Here is a 5323-nt window from a genome sequence, read left to right as displayed (position 1 = left end):
TCACTGTAGATGACTGGGGGTGGGAAGCGTCACTGTAGATGACTGGGGGTGGGAAACGTGTGGGAGGTTTGTGTCCTTTTATGCTTTCGTGCACTTTGGACTTTTCTGATAATGAACATGCATGACTTTTTATAAGAAGAAAAATAATTCATGAAAGCACACTGTGATGAAAGACCCAGGAGGCAAAGCCTCACTTTAGGAACCGCCACCATGCCACAGCTCCCTACTCCAGCAGAATTGGGCAATCCCAGCACGTTGGTCTGGGTGGACTAGAGAAACCAATTCATAGACACTCACATGTGTATAACAAAGAGCTTTCTACAAAATAGCAATTGTACATTGAGAAACATCCGAGCCCAGTCCAGGTCAAGTCCATAAGCCCAATATTAGCCCATATGGCCAATACTAGTCCATAAATTCCTCTTTAGACTCATGCAGCCATGCACTGATGTCAAATGCAGGAAGATCACAGGCCAGTGGGGACAAAGTCTTGTGGATTCAGTGGTGGTGGAAGGATCTCAGTGCTGGTGTGGGTCTCCACGTGGCTCCTCCAGCTCCGGACTCTGGCTCCATTAATGTGTCTCCACGTGGCTTGTCAGCAGGAAGACAAATCAGAGAGAGAGAGCGGTCTCACCTCCAGTGAGCTATTTATCTCTGTTGCGCCTCCAAATGAGGTCATCAAGCTGATAATTGATTGTCAGGCTAGACTCCACCCCTTCCTCAGGTTGACAGTAGCTTATGTAACCTCCACACCCAGACTCCCTCCTTACCGCTCCCCTGCCTCCCACACATCTGCCTAGTGTCTTTGCACCCACAATCCTTATTGCAGCTGCTTATGTTCATGCTGGCTTCCCCGATAGACCATGCACCCATAATGCTCACTGAGTATCCTTTTTGCATCTTTAACCCCATTTAGAGATCGCTCTCAGTGCCTGACAAACAAGGGCCACGCAACAAGAATTTGCTGAACAAATTTTGCACCGTGCTTTCAGCTTCCAGAGGATTTCCCATGAGATGCCTCTTTTAGCTGTTCAAGGCTTTCTCCTTTAATTTTTGTTGAAGTATCACACTGTTTTCATCTTTACAGGTTACTGTTTGTTCAAGTACCGTGCTTTGTGAAAGTAACAGAAAGTAACTTGCTTTCCTAGATCCAGGCATACTATGAGGCACGCATCAAAACAGGTTGCTCCCTTGTGTCCTTCCAGAATGCTGGGACACCGAGGAAGCGGCCTTGTTCCTAAATAACATGCCCAGCCTGCTATTTGCCTTCTCAGCTTTATGTACTTGAGTACTATAAATGAAAGATGCTTTACTCATGGCCTCGAAGCTTGTCACCCCTTTGAGTGTTCAGCTTTGGGCACATGAACACAAAGGGAAGCCGGTAGGGAGTCTAACTTGCTGTGTGTCATGGAGTGTTAACAATGGACCCGATTCCAGTCATCTGTTTTATACATATAGTCTACATGGAGTCGGGCTGCACATTGTCTGCATATAGTCTACATGCTGTCTATATGGATGGATGTATATATGTACATATGTACATGTATTACATACACATTGTCTACATAGTGCTGATGAAGCTCAAGGCTTATAGCCTTCAGTATGGATTACAACTCAGTGTAAAGAAAGCCCAAGATCTTCACAACTGGACCAAAAGGTAACATCATAAAAAAAAAAAGAGAAAAGATTGAATTGTCAATGATCTCATCTTGCATGGATCCACAATCAATATTTATGGAAGCAGCAGCCAAAAGATCAAATGATGTATTGCATTGAATAAATGTGCTGCCCAAGACCCTGTTGAAGTATCGAAAAACAAGGATGTTACTTTGAGGACTGAGGTATGCCTGACCCAAACCATGGTATTTTCATTCGCCTCTTAGGTATATGAAAGTTGGGCATTGAATAAGGAAGACCAAAGAAGAGTCGATGCATTTGAACTACGGTGCTAGCAAAGGCTATTGAAAGTACTGTGGACTGCCAAAAGAACACTGTTCTGGAAACAGTGTAGCCAGAAGCAAGGATGGTGAGACTGGGCCTTGGGTACTTTGGGTCTGTCATCAGAAGAGACCAGCAAAAGGGCAGAGACAAAGAGGAAGACGCTCAAGGAGATGGATTGGCCCAGTGGCTTCAACAATGGGCTCAAGCGTCGAAGCCATTGTGAGGATGGGGCGGGACCAGGCAGTGTTTCCTTCTGCTGTCCATCGGTTTGCTGAGTCAGAACACACTCTGGTCCCTAACAATCACACGCATGCCGCGCTCACGGTGTGAAGAAGAAGGCAGCCTCAGGAACGGAGGAAGACCCAGTCACAATCGGTGATGTGCAGGTGACAGAGCCTTGGAGACTGCATCCTTCAGGATGGGTTATACCTCCACGAAAGAAAACAAATCCACCGGGACCAATACACAACATCACGGTACGCAGAGAAAGATGGGCGCCGTCAAGACTTTCGTTTTCCTTCGAAGCCGCCGCCAAGACCCATGGAAGTCGCAGTCAAGAAGTCAACGCCATATTGCGTTGGCCAAATCTGCCACAAAGACCTCTTTAAACGCTCGCAAGCAAAGCTGTCACTTTGAGGACTAAGGGGTGCTTGACCTAAGCCATTGTATTTTCAGTCACTTCAGATGGCTGCCCAAACTGGACAAGGGAGAAGGAAGACACTGAAGATGCTATCTTTGAATGATGATGGTGTTGACAAAGACTGTTGAGGACATCGTGGCCAGGAGAACAAACAGATCTTTCTGGAAAGCCATACACTCAGAATGTTCCTTAGTAGCAAGGATCATAAGGCTTCATTTCACTTACCGTGTATACTCAAGTATAAGCCGACCCGAAGATCAGCGGAGGCACCTAATTTTACCACAAACCTGCATTAAAGATGTGCTGAAAAACTCGGCTTATACACGAGTATATCTGGTAGTTGGGACATGTGACCAAGAGGAACCAGTCTCTGCAGGAGGACAGCACGTGTGGTAAAGTAGAGCGTCGGCAAACAAGAGGAAGGCCCTCAACAAGATGCACCGACGACATCGTGGCTACAACAACGGGTCAATCATGATAACAATTGTAAGAATGGCACGGGACTGGACAGGTCTTGTTCCGCTGTCCACGCAGTCCCTGTCTTGGGACTGACGCAATAGCACCTCGCGAGAACATATAAAGTGTCATCTATGCCACTTTAATCCGTTGGCTTATACAATCTATGAGACAGGTGTGAAGATTCTCATTCAATACCTGAGGTCACCGAGGGTCAAAGCATTCCTTAACTGGCCCAAGATCACACAGCTAGTTAGTGGCAGGGTTGGGCTAGAATTAAAAGCAGAATTCTTTCTGTCAACCCAGTTTGCTCCATCATTCCTTTGCCAAGAGCCAAGAAGTTAGTTTTCTCTGACTCAGCGTTAACACTGCAGATAGTTGCACAAAGCCAGTAGAGTTCAAAAGTCTGAGTCATGGCTAGGTGTGGTGGGCAAATTACTTAATGCGGCTCTTCTAAGCCACATTTAACTCCTGCTAAATGACTGGGTGGGGCTATGCAAGTGAGGTGTTTGTGGACCACCAATGGGATTGGGATACCTTGTTAATAATGCAAATAAGGTGAATGGTACCCATGTAGTGCTGGGACCAGGCAAATAAGGTGTATGCAACCCCAACAAGGGGATTGGTCAGTTTTGCCATCCCACTAGTGAGGTGAGACCCTGGGGCAGAGAAATGGCCGTGGCAGCAGAATTGTAGGAGGTGGCAGGTGGCCTTTCCAGCCCACAGAGAAAGCGAAGTACCTTTGATTAAAGACGTACTGGCAGAGTAGGGTGCCTGCAGGTACTTTGAAACAAAACTACCTCACGGCCATTCAGCCCACCAAGTCTGACTCATAGCACCTTGTGGGTTTCTGAGACAGAACTCTTTATGGGAGTAAAAAGCCTCTTCTTTCTCTCGTGGAGTGACTGGGGCCTTTGAACTGCTGACCTTTCCGTTAGCAGCCCAACACCTAACCCCTAAAAGAGCTTTGTAACTTTTGATTGAGCAGAGCAGAGGCTAGGTGAGGAAATAATGTGGGGCCATAGGTGAGCTCTGCCCCCCTCCCAAGGCTGCTTGTCACCAGGCAGAGGTCTGACACCCCTCCACCTCCATCCTTTTTAACCCCATTCTGGCACCAACTGTCCCACAGCTCTCTCTACTTTTCAGTGAGATTCTAGAATTCATTTCATTGGTCACCCAGAACTCACAGACGATGCTCATGATGATTGGGTTTATTGGTGATGTTAATAGGTTACAGTTCAGGTGACCATTGTCCAGTGAGAATAGTTTCTTCTCTGCTGTGCCTACCAGCACCCTCTCTCTAGGCCTCAGCCTCTTGCCCTGGCCTCTGCCCTGCTTGGGCAATGTTTCAAACCTCTTTTAGGGCTGCCGATAAATGCCTAAAGGACATGCCACTCTGCTGTAAGGCTTCACCTGAAGGCATTCCCATCCAGCTCCATGACTCAGCAAACCTAGTTCTCCGAATTAAGCGCCCAGAGGCACTTTGCTCCACACACCAGCCGCCTGCCCCTGGCTCTGCGGGCTGGGAGGTCCACTGCTCTGCCTCTGCTCTGCCTCCTGGTTTTGCTGCCCCTCTGCCACACTTCTGGTGTCACAGCTGTCCCCTGGATCAAGGAGGTCCACCGTGCAGGGGTCTTGGGGTCCAAAGAAGTCGATCCTTTCCTGGTTCTGCTGCTCTTGTTGAGAGTGAGATCTGCACCCTTCCTCCTCTTGTTTTTAAGATGGCTCCTTTTAAACCCATCAGGATGATGCTCACAGTTAACCCCGGTCACGCTCATCACTCACAGCCGAGACATCAGTCATCTGGTGTCTTCCTCCACCTTCATACCCAGATCCCTCAGCAAAGGAAGGTGATCTTGGTGCGAGTAACAAAGGCTATGTCTAGCAGGGCCATGTTAACTATTTCACTGCATTGCACTGAACCAGCCCCAGAGGCCCCTTGGGGTAGGGAGGTAAGCCAGGGGAAAAGGACTTGATCTTCACGTTACTGGATGCTGCCCAGGCGGTGAATTTGTCACCGAAGGACGCGGGGAGCTGTTTTTGCCCCACAGAGAACAGGGTCGTTTTCACGGGACTGCTCGCCTCACCCTCACCTCCTCAGCAGACCAGACAGAAGTCTTGGTAGTGTGTGTTATCAGTTTTCATCCTAGAATAAGAAGTGATGAAGCTGTAAATGCCTTACATATTGCTTAGATGAGACGAATCCTAAGAGCCCTGGTGACACAGAGGTTATTCTTCGGGCTGCTGACCACAAGGCCAGCAGTTCAAAACCACCAGCTGCTCCAC

The sequence above is a fragment of the Echinops telfairi genome, unplaced genomic scaffold, assembly GCF_000313985.2.
Source record: "Echinops telfairi isolate 266 unplaced genomic scaffold, ASM31398v2 ScPeMD7_7458;HRSCAF=8496, whole genome shotgun sequence".
NCBI classification, from domain to species: Eukaryota; Metazoa; Chordata; class Mammalia; order Afrosoricida; family Tenrecidae; genus Echinops; species Echinops telfairi.
The sequence above is the reverse complement of the archived record's forward strand: the minus strand, read 5'-3'. Positions refer to the sequence as shown.